Genomic DNA, 12375 nt, shown 5'->3' with positions numbered 1-12375 from the left:
TAATTTATAAATTACTGCCATGAAAAGTAAATTTATAAAATTAAAAGTAATGGCAAAAAACACAATTACTTTTGCACCAACCTACAACCTAATGTAGTCACATCAATTACCCAGATAGTTAAGTACAAAGAATGGAACGAAAATACTTTGTTCTTTAATTAATATGTGAATCTTACATTTTTCTACTTCTCATTTTACCTTAAGATCAGTGGAGAATTTATGTTTTGGTGAGTTTTTTTCTTTTACCCTCAAACAAAAGAGAGGGATAGAATACATTATATCATTATTTATCACCAAAAAAAACCTTGGATTTGAATATCACTCCTCACTATTCTCCCATAGATAATATTTTAAGGAAGTTTTTTTTTAGAAACAGGGTCTCACTCTGTTGCCCAGGTTGGAGGGCAGTGATGTGATCAAGGTTCAGTGCAGCCTTGAACTCCTGGGCTCAAGTAGCCCTCCCACCTCAGCCTCCCAAAGTGTTGGGATTACAGGCATAACCCACCACACCTGGCCCCAGATATAATCTTATTATGGACGTAAATAGATTCTTATCTACAGATGATTAATTGAGAAACATAAAAGGGTTACCCCTTTTATAAGCAATTTGTGCAAAGTCACACAATAAGTTCATTGTGAATTGGATCCCAGGTCCCCAGAATGAAGGCCTGGGGTCTTTTCCAAGGAGCCTGTGGCTCACTAAGCACTGAGCACAGCAACTGCTACGATTGCTACAGTCCTGACTGAAATACTTGGTGCCAGTGCTGGGTACACAAGTGGGTCTACTTCAACAGCTTTCAGAGGAACGATATGTCTGCATTTAGTATTTTCTTCCTCACAGGTGTATTAATTGGTTCTTTGATGACTTGCTGACTCCTATTTTGTTATAAATGGTTCTGTGAGCATATTGGAGCCAATTCTATCTGCAGTTACATGCTTAACTTTTCTGCACAGCCACTTTCAGGACATTAAAAACCTTTCACATCATGTGAATTAAATCAGATTTATTGGAGGAGGTTGACCATGCATTATAATAGCCTTTGGTAGCAAAGGAGTGTTACATTATTTATAAAATTGTTTTCTATATTTTATAAAAAATTTATAAAATTCTTTTCTAAATTACCCAAAACGTGTGCTTACAAATATGTCATTAACTAGCCTTTGTACTCTTTCATATACACACCCAGAAGTCAAGGGTTCTGAGTTCACTGAGCCCTACATATATTCCTATGCCAATATCACTTTCTGACCCAGAAGTTAGCATTTTAAACCTCACTGTCAAGCGTACACAAACACTCTGACACCAAGTATGGTTCTCCCCAGGGGGAAAATATTGTCAAAAGCTAATAGGAAGTTTCATTTCTCTCCTCCATAGTCAGGTAAATATGAAATGTTTTCCTCAGTAGTCAATGGGGAAATTTACCTTCACAAAGCTCTTGGCTTTCATCTTGGGGTCTTTTTATTCCATGAGAAGAGAGCACATTTAAATGCCATAGGCCTGTGAGACATCTCTGGAATTTTGCTATGCAGTGGTCCATGAAAGGCAGTTTTGTGGGAAGTTGAGGAATTTTTTTTTTTTTTTTTTTTGAGACGGAGTCTCGCTCGGTCACCCAGGCTGGAGTGCAGTGGCCGGATCTCAGCTCACTGCAAGCTCCGCCTCCCGGGTTTACGCCATTCTCTCGCCTCAGCCTCCCGAGTAGCTGGGACTACAGGCGCCCGCCATCTCGCCCGGCTAATTTTTTGTATTTTTTTAGTAGAGACGGGGTTTCACAGTGTTAGCCAGGATGGTCTCGATCTCCTGACCTCGTGATCCGCCCGTCTCGGCCTCCCAAAGTGCTGGGATTACAGGCTTGAGCCACCGCGCCCGGCCGAAGTTGAGGAATTTTAAGGACACTCTGTTGTTTTTTTTAAAGAAAACATTAAATTTGGTATAATTTATATAAGTTTATAAATATTTGTATGAGGGAACATTTATTTGAAACAATAAAAACTTAGTGATTGGTGTATTCCAATGAAGCAGCCAAGATCTGAACCATTCGTGCTAGAGCACCTTGATTTGATTGGCAGGTGATTGGGAAACCCGTGTTGGAGTGGGTTGAGAGTAAGAAAGAGAGAGAGAGATGCCTTGCAGGAAAGAGGAGCCTTGGCTTGGAAAGAGGGAGAAGGGAAGAAGGGAAATTGGGGAGAAGGGAAGAGGTTTAGACCAGATAGGAGCCTGCTGCAGTAGGTCAGTGCTAGATCCGGGTAATATCAATGGCAATGGATTAAAAGAGAGGAATCAGAGTGACGTGCACGGACAAGTCTTGATGACAGGTTGGATAACAGCAATTAGGATGTGCGGTGTCCTAAGATGCCTTTTTATTTAGGATGATGGGAAATTGGCCATATAGGAATCAGACACAACCAAATTCACTGCATATATGAAGTGTCCTGTTGGTCAAAGACACAGAGAACTTCAGGGCCCAAGGGTTTTCAGCATAAGCTAAGGTTCAGAGATATCCCCGTGACTCATGGATGTTTTAAAATAAAGCATAGTGAACCAGAGGGTCCAGGGATAAGAGTAGTAGAAGTGCTCAAACATGACTTTTAAAAAAATTATTATTATTATATATTTTTTGAGACAGAGCCTCATTCTATCTCCTGGGCTGGAGTGCAGTGGCATAGTCTTGGCTCACTGCAGCCTCCACCTCCCAGATTCAAGCAATTCTTGTGCCTCAGCCTTCTACATAGCTGGGATTACAGGCACGGACCACCAGGCCCAGCTAGTTTTTGTATTTTTAGTAGAGACGGGGTTTTGCCATGTTGGCCAGGCTAGTCTCGAACTCCTGACCTGAAGCAATCTGCTCGCCTCAGCCTCCCAAAGTGTTGGGATTACAGGCATGAGCCACCGTGCCTGGCCTTGAATGCAACTTTAACGAAACTTCTCCTTATATTCATTTTCCTTTTGCTACAAACCCTTAATACCACTTTATGAAATTAAACAGCTCTGAATGTAAGAATGAGCCTTGTTTATCTTTAATTGCCATTGCCTGCACAACCCAGGATATCTACGTGATCCCTGAGGAACCCTGTTATGCTGCAGGAGCTGGCTGGCAAGGCCCCGCTGGATGACAAGTTTATGTACTTCTCTTCCAACACTGGCTGTATGTGAAAATCCCCTGGGGGACTTTAAGAAATACCAGATCTTAGGCCCACCCCTAGTCAAATAAATTTGACTCTCTGAGGGTATGGTCTCATTTTCTCTGTTGTAAAAGCTTCTGTGGTAAGCAGACTTCTATGATAACCTCCAATGACCCTTCTCTCCTGGTATTCATGCCCTTGTGTTATCCCTCCCTTTGAGTATAGGCAAGACCTAGAGATTTGCTTTTAACAAATAGAATATAGAATGGTTAGGTTATGAAAGATTGTGATTTCCATCCTGCTGACAGAATTCTGTTCATTCCCCTCTTGGCTTGGGTGCTTTAATGAAGCAGTCTGACAGATTGGAGAGTCCCACCTGGCAAGGAACTGAGTGTGGCCTTTGGACAATGGCCAGCAAGGAACTGAGGCCCTTAGGCCAGCAACCCAGCAACAACCACATAAGCACTTTTTTTTTTTTGAGACGGAGTCTTGCTCTGTCACCCAGGCTGAAGTGCAGTGGCATGATCTCTGCTCACTGCAACCTCTGCCACCCAGATTCAAGCAATTCACCTGCCTCAGCCTCCCGAATAGTTGGGATCACAGGCATGTGCCACTATGCCCGGTTAATTTGTATATTTTTAGTGGAGACAGGATTTCAGCATCTTGGCCAGGCCGGTCTTGAACTGCTGACCTCATGATCCACCCATCTCAGCCTCCCAGAGTGCTGGGATTACAGGCATAAGCCACCATGCCCAGCCTCACATCAGCACATTTTAAGGCAGATTCTTCCCCAGTCAAACTTTCAAATGAGACCAAAGCAGAAATTTTGGTTGCAGCCTTGTGAAAGATCCTGAAGCGAAGGACCCAGCTAAGCCATACCCAAAATGCTAGCTACAGAAACAGTGAGATAATAAATATGTGTTTTTTAAAGCCTCTACATTTTAGGATAATGTGTTATATAGCAGTAGATGACTAATACAGCTCCCCCAGGTGAGTCTAATATGCAGGTAGGGTTGAAAACTGCTAATGTACATTATAAGGTCTTTAAGTAAGCTGTGCTCTAGGTTTATGTAGCAAGCATTCAGTCTGTAAACCTCATATGATACTTCCCCTTAAAAATATCTACTAAATTATTTCAGACATATGAAAAGATATAATGAATGAGCCTACCTGCTCATCACCATGCCTAAAAAATAAAATATTACATATACACTGAAGTCCTCTAATTAATTTTCCCCAATTTTATTACCTACATAACCCTTATTATCCTGAACTTTCCATTTCAACTTACATTTTGAAATTTATTGACTTAAATACAGTCATTTCTTATTTTCTAAAATCACAGTGTATCTAAAGGTGTATCCCCTTTTGCATTACAGTATAATTTTTTGTCTCATTTACAGCAAAGATTTGTCTTTTTTAGTTATTTTGTTCAAGAAAAAACTTTTGGCTTTGCTCATTCTCTCCGAAATGTCTTTTTTAAAAAAATTCAGTCTTTTGGGGGCACAATTTGCATAAAGTAAAATTTACTCCTTTTAGGTATACAATTCAATGGCTTTTGACAAATGTATAATCAGGTAACCACCACACAACTGATATATAGAACATTTTCATTACCCTCTAAATTTCTCTAGTACCCACTTTGCAAGCAATCTCCTCTTCCAACTCCCAGCCCTTGACAACCAAGGATTGATTTCTGATTTCTGTTCCTAAAGTTTTGCCCTTTTCAGAATATCATATGAATAGAAATATGTAGTATGCAGTTTTTTTGTGTCTAACCTCTTTCAGTTGGTACAATGTCTTTGAAATTCATTCATGTAGCTTTATCAATCATTTGTCCCTTTATTGCTGAAATGGAATTGAAAATTACAATGGGATTGTAATATTCCACCATATGGGTATATCATATTTTCTTATCCATTCACCAGCTCTTGGACATTTCAGTTGTTTCTATTTGGAAACTATTATGAATAACTCTACTATAAACATTCACATTCAGGTCTTTTTCTTATATATCTTTACTTTTATATTACTAATTTCTACTCTTATATGTTTCATTTCATTCCTTCTAATTTCTTGGGGTTTGTATTCATCATCTATTGCTGTGTTAACAAGTTACTCCCTAAATTTTTGCTGAATACAACAACCATTTATGATTATTTCTGTGGGTCAGAAATCCAGAAGTGGTTCTGACTTGGGGTCTCCCGCAGGCTACAATCTAGGTTTTGACCAAGGCTACAATTATCTTGAGGCTGAACTGAAGAAGATCTGCTTCCAAGATCACTCACAAGGCTACTGGCAGATCTCAGAAGATATGGTGTCAAGCTTACTCACGTGGCTTCTGCAGGCCTCAGAAGATCTGCTTCCAACCTTACTTATGTGGCTGTTCCCAGGGTTCAGGTACTCAGTGGCTATTGGCCAGAGACATCAATTTCTTACTACATGAGTTTTTCCATAGGCATGCTCGTAAGGTGGCAGCTTTCTTCTCCCAGAAGGAGAGAATACAAGAAGGAAATAGAGCAAAAAGAAGCTTCCCACATAGAAGCCACCATTTTTTATAACCTAATCTCAGAAATGACATTCCATCACTTCTGCCATATTTTATTCCTTAGTAGTGAGTCACTAAATCAAGCCCACACTCAGTGGGAGGGTATTATTGTACACAATAATAAATACCAGAGGCAGGGATCATGTGAGCCATCTCACAGGCTGCCTACCACATTCGACCTTCTGGTCCTTCCACGTGCAGAATACACTCCCTTCCACGTGCAGAATACACTCACCCCTCCTCAAGGCCTCTAAAATCTCATTCTAGCACAGCATCAGCTCAGATTCCAAACTCTCACTCTCTAAATCAGTAGTTCAGGTGCAGATGAGGCTCCATGGGAGTAGCTCTTTAAATACAGCTCCTTGGGTGCAGTTCTCTTTACCGTGAGACTAAAGAGATGTTATCTACACCAACACAACAAACATAAAATGGTGGGGACAGGCCTCAGATAAATGCTATAGACATGTCTGTGTTCAAACAGGAGAAAAATGGGAGGTACAAGGGAGTTATTGGTCCATAGCAAGTCTATAACTGTATTAGGCTGTTCTTGTCCTGCTATGAAGAAATATCTGAGGCTGGATAATTTATAAAGAAAAGAGGTTTAATTGGCTCATGGTTGAGCCTGTACAGAAAGCAAAGTGCCAGCATCTGCTTCTGTTGAGGGCCTCAGAAAGCTTACATCATGATGGAAGGTGAAGGGAACCAGCACATCACTGGCAAGAGCAGGAGCAAGAGAGTGATTGGGGGAGGTCCTAGACTTTTTAAACAACCATATCTCGCGTGAACTAACTGAGTGAGAATTCACTTATCACCAAGGGGATGGTTCTAAGCCATTTATGAAGAATCTGCCCTCGTGATCCAATATGTCCCACCAGGCCCCACCTCCAACACTGGGAATCACATTTCAACATGAGATTTGGAAGGGACAAACATCCAAATGACATCAATAACACAACACCCATTTATAAATTTTCCTCTCAATACCATTTTAGTTGCATTCCGTATACTTTGATGTACATTGCCATTATTTATTTTTAGGTATTTTCTAATTTCCTTGTGATCTACAAGTTATTTATGAATATATTTTCAAGACCTTAATATATAGAAAGATTAGCGGCATTTTTTACTAGTTTTTAGCATAATTTTATGTGATCATTGTGTATACTTTGTATGAAACTGATACTTTTTCATTACTTGGGACTTGCTTTATTTGCTTAGAATATGGTTAATTTTCCTCAATTTTTATATTTTTTGCATGGTTCAAAATATTACTTGTATTCCACAAATTGTCTATAATCTTACTAATTTTAGAGCAGCATGATCAATTGCTGAGTGAGATCAATTTAATCTCCTGCTATTGTCTTTTTCTCATTGTAATTATTATTTTTTGTTTTATATATGTTGCTGCCATGTTATTGGGTACATACAAATTTAAGATTGTTATGTGGTGAATTATATTGATATATTTTCAAATGTTAAACCAGATTGCATTCCTGGAATAAACCCAACTAGGTTATTATGGGTTATCTTTTTCATATATCATCTGATTTTGATTGTGAATATTTTATCTAGAATTTTTGCATTTATTTTTGAGATATTAGACTGTAAATATCCTTCTTATGATGTTCTTATCATATTTGGGGATCAATATTCGACCTCATAAAGTGATTTGGAAATGTTTCTTTTTTTATTATTCTCTTGAAGAATTTGTGTAAATTAGGCCTGTAATCCCAGCACTTTGGGAGGCCGAGGCGGGCGAATCACAAGGTCAGGAGATCGAGACCACGGTGAAACCCCGTCTCTATTAAAAATACAAAAAATTAGCTGGGCGCGGTGGCGGGCGCCTGTAGTCCCAGCTACTCAGGAGGCTGAGGCAGGAGAATGGCGTGAACCCGGGAGGCGGAGCTTGCAGTTAGCCGAGATTGCGTCACTGCACTCCAGCCTGGGCGACAGGGCGAGACTCCACCTCAAAAAAAAGAATTTGTGTAAATTTTCCTGTGGTAGGTTTAGGTGAATTTTTTAAAATTTACTTATTTTAATTGACAAATATAAATTGCATATATTTATGTTGTACAAAATGCTGTCTTGGAATGTGTATATATTGTGGAATGGTTAAATCAAGCTAATTAACATATGTATCACCTCATATACCTATACTTATTTATTTTTGGTGATAACACTTAAAATCTACTCTCATAGCAATTTTCCAGTATACAATACATTATTATTAACTATAGTCACCATGTTGTACAATAGATCTCTTGAATTTATACTTCCTATCTAACTGAAATTTTGTATCCTTTGAGCAACATTTCCCAGTCTCCCCAATTCCCCAAGTGAAGTTTTTGTTGTCATTGTTGATTTGTTGCTTTTTGTATATGTGGTAGGCAGAATTCTAAGAATGACCCTAAATGACCCTCAATCTTGTATAATCCCCTCCCCTTTGAGTATGGACAGAACCTGGGAATGAGTTATCACGCCAAGATTATTTGAGTGAGCCTAATTTAATCACATGAGCTCTTTAAAAGCCAAGAGTTTCCTCTGGCTGGTTGCAGAAGAAGTCACAGATCATTCAAAACATCAGAAGGATTGAACACACTACTGCTGGCTTAAAGATGGAGGGAACCATGTAATGGGGAATGTGGGAGCCCTCGAGAGGCTGAGCATGGCCACCATCTGCCACCCAGCAGGAAACAGGGACCTCAGTCTTACAAGCACAAGGAAATAAATTCTGCCAACAATCAGTGAACTTGGAAAAGGGCTCCAGACCCCAGATGAGACCCTTAGCCCCTGCTGATTCTTTGATTTCAGTCTGGTGAGACCCTGAGCAGAGAATCCAGCCACACCATGCTAGACCGCTGACCTACAGAACTGTGAGCTAATAAATGGGTGTTGCTTTAGACCCTCTTTATGGTAATTCGTTACACAGCAATAGAAATCCAAAGAGTAGATATCCAGCTTTGGATCTGTAGCACTTACTAAATATTAAACTGTTTTTTGTCACATTGGGAAAATTCTCTGCCATAATCCCTTTGAATACTGTTTCTGTGCCATTCCATCTTCTCTCTCCTTCTGGGACTAGATATATGAGTGTGCATTTGCGTGTGCATTTCTGTGTGTGTGTCTCTTGTCTCAGTGAGCTTTGTCTGTATTTCCATGTATGCCTTATGTTCTTTTCAGTATTTTCCATTTTTCTCTATATATTTAAGTCTCGACTTTTTAAACCCTATATTAAAATTTAGCCATTCTCTTCTCTGATCTATATGTTCTTAGATCTGTCCACCAAGCTTTTAATTTCAGTGATAACATGTTTCAGTTCTATAACTTCCATTTGATTGTTTTTATAGTTTCCAGTTCTCTACCAAAATGATTCATCTTGTCCCTTACTTCCTTAAGCATATTAATCAAACTTATTTTAAAGCTCATGACTGACAGCTCCCTTATCTAGACTTCCTGTGAATCTGTTTTTATTGTTTAATTTTTCTTTTAGTTTTTGAACAAGTCTTGTCTTCTCTTATAACTAGTTATTTTTGACTGAGTGCTAGGCGTTGTTTGTGAGCAATTATTGAGATTTACTTATTCCTCTGGTGGGAGAACTAACCAAGATAGTCTATATTTTTGTTTAATTTTACTTTCTGAGTAAAATGTTCCCAGGCCTCAACTTAAAGCTTGGGCTTTTTCCAGATATCTTCCTATTTGCCTTGTGTGTGTGTGTGTGTGTGTGTGTGTGTGTGTGTGTGTGTAGATGGGGTTTTGCCATGTTGACCAGGCTAGTCTTGAACTCCTGAGTTCAAGTGATCCACCTGCCTCAGCCTCCCAAACCTATTTGTCCTTAAATTTCACTTTCATTTCATTCTTCACCCCTTTGACTATTCCAAAGTTGCTGCGTACTTTCTTTATATTTTAGCTGCTGTGGTTGAAATAAGCAAATAACTCATGGGGAACAACAATGCACAATCACTTCTCCAGAATTTCTTCATCTCCTGGATCTTGGCAGCACAAGTCATGATTGTCCACTTGTCTAGTTGTTCTCAGTGAAAAAGTCTGTCCAAAGCAACTTCCCCTGCTTTTACTGGCAGTATTGTTTGTTTGTTTTGAGACGGAATCTCCCTCTGTCTCCCAGGCCGGAGTGCAGTGGCTCAATCTCGGCTCACTGCAAGCTCTGCCTCCTGGGTTCACACCATTCTCCTGCCTCTCGAGTAGCTGGGACAACAGGCACCCGCCACCATGCCCGCTAATTTTTTTTTTTTTTTTTTTTGTATTTTTAGTACAGACGAGGTTTCACTGTGTTAGCCAGGATGGTCTTGATCTCCTGACCTGGTGATTTGCCCACGCTGGCCTTCCAAAGTGCTGGGATTACAGGCATGAGCCACCATGCACGGCCAGCAGTATTGTTTTTAATAGCAAAATCTGGAAACAATCCAAATGTCTATGAAGAGTAGACTGTGTAAATACATTATAGTATGTCCATACAATGCAATATTACATAGCAGTGAAAATTAGAGAACTGTAGCTACACATGTCAATATCAATGAGTCTCAAAAGTATAATAATGTTGTATGAAAAAAACAATTCATACGAGAATACTTATGCATGATTCCATTTAACAGGCAAAACTAAAGCACAACTAAACAGGCAAAACTGAACAATAAATGAGTTAAATATAAGGAAAAATAAGGGAATTGTTATCACAAAATATACTATATCTTGGTTGCATCTTAGGATGGAAGAGATATATAATTCAGGAGGGGCTTATCCAGGATATTATAAAGGCCTGGAGATTTTCTGTTTCTTAAGCTAGCTAGTAGATATATAGCAGTTAATTTCCTTTGTATTATGATCAACTATACATATCTATTATACATATACTCTTTTATGTATAACATATTCCCCAATAAGAAAATAAATTTAAAACAAAGAAACAAAAAGAAATAAAAGGAAATTACCTAAAAATAAAGAACCTATAAATTAAGAAACAAAATAATTTTATATTAAACAGTGAAAAATACTAAAGCCTGTGTTACAAAAATCAAAAGAAACATGGTATATCCCTATCCTTACTACTTTTCAATATTAATTTCTACCACCTAATGCAATGTCAGGAAAATTAACATCTTATACACTTTGTACAAAAAAATACAAAGTTATTTTGGTTTGCAGGTGATATGATTGTAAACCCCCAAAAACTCCAATGATTTTACCAAAAACTACTGGAATCTAATAAACAAGTATATTGAGATGACTGGAGTCATTTTAAAGACAAACGGCAGTGATTCTCTGTATATTTAATGTCCACTTAACAATAGAATTTAAAATTTTGACACAATGCAATAAATCTATAAAATCTGTAAAATATGTATTAAATACATTTAATAAATCAGAATATTTCTATGAGGAACACTATAAAGAACTACTGGACAAAAATAAGACAATAAATGGAAGGATATATTCTTGGAAGGAAAAATTTAATCTCGTTAAAAAGTCAATCCTTCCAAGATCAATATATAAATTTAATCCATTTCTGATTTTTTTTACAATTAAGGATATGAATAAGGGCATATGTACAAGGGTATTAATAACAGAATTATACACATATATAGAATTAGAAATACTTCAATGTCCAACAATTGGGGGTTTGTTAAGTAAGTTTCTTGTACATATTTTTTATTAGATATTTTTGAAGTCATTTTATTTGGGGAAATACCTTATGATGTAGGAAATCGGTCACAAAAAAATATTAGGCTAAATAACTAGACTAAAATATATATAGAACTCAGAAATAACTGAAAGAAAATATAAATATCTAACAGTCATTATTTTTGGGTTTTGGCGCTGATAGGTAATTTTTTAAATGCTCTTCTGACCGGGCACGGTGGCTCATGCCTGTAATCCCAGGAATTTGGGAGGCCAAGGTGGTAGGATCACTTAAGCCCAGGAGTTTGAGACCAGCCTGGGCAACATGGCAAATCGTTGTCTCTACTAAAAGTACAAAAAATGCCGGGCGCGGTGGCTCAAGCCTGTAATCCCAGCACTTTGGGAGGCCGAGACGGGCGGATCACGAGGTCAGGAGATCGAGGCTATCCTGGCTAACACGGTGAAACCCGTCTCTACTAAAAATACAAAAAACTAGCCGGGCAAGGTGTTGGGCGCCTGTAGTCCCAGCTACTCGGGAGGTTGAGGCAGGAGAATGGCGTAAACCCGGGAGGCGGAGCTTGCAGTGAGCTGAGATCCGGCCACTGCACTCCAGTCTGGGGACAAAGTGAGACTCCGTCTCAAAAAAAAAAAAAAAAATACAAAAAATTAGCTGAGCGTGGGGGTACACACCTGTAGTTCCCGTTACTCAGGAGGCTGATGTGGGAGGATCACTTGAGCCAGGGAGGCAGAGGTTGTTGCAGTGAGCCGAGATGGAGCCACTGCACTCTAGCCTAGGTGATGAAGTGAGAACCTGTCTCAAAAAAAAAGAAAAGAAAAGAAACACTCTTCTGTACTTTTTCACATTTTTTACAATGAGTGTGTGTTACTCTTAAAATCGAGAATGCGATCAATGTTATTTAAAGAAGAAAATAGGGCCGGGCTCAGCAGTTCATGCCTGTAATCCCAGCACTTTGGGAAGCCAAGGTGGGTGGATCCCCTGAGGTCAGGGGTCTAAGACCAGCCTGGCCAACATGGTGAAACCCTGTCTCTACTAAAAACACAAAAATTAGCCA

General features: G+C 38.9%; 1 protein-coding gene across 1 annotated transcript in view; it reads left to right on the top strand.

Moving 5' to 3' along the window:
• TMC2 (transmembrane channel like 2) overlaps positions 1–12375 on the top strand; it is a 112946-nt gene that overhangs the window by 47464 nt on the left and 53107 nt on the right. The window lies entirely within an intron of this gene.

This window comes from Trachypithecus francoisi, unplaced genomic scaffold (assembly GCF_009764315.1).
Source record: "Trachypithecus francoisi isolate TF-2019V2 unplaced genomic scaffold, Tfra_2.0 Lachesis_group21, whole genome shotgun sequence".
Taxonomy (NCBI): Eukaryota; Metazoa; Chordata; class Mammalia; order Primates; family Cercopithecidae; genus Trachypithecus; species Trachypithecus francoisi.
This window is presented reverse-complemented; position numbering and strand designations above follow the sequence as displayed.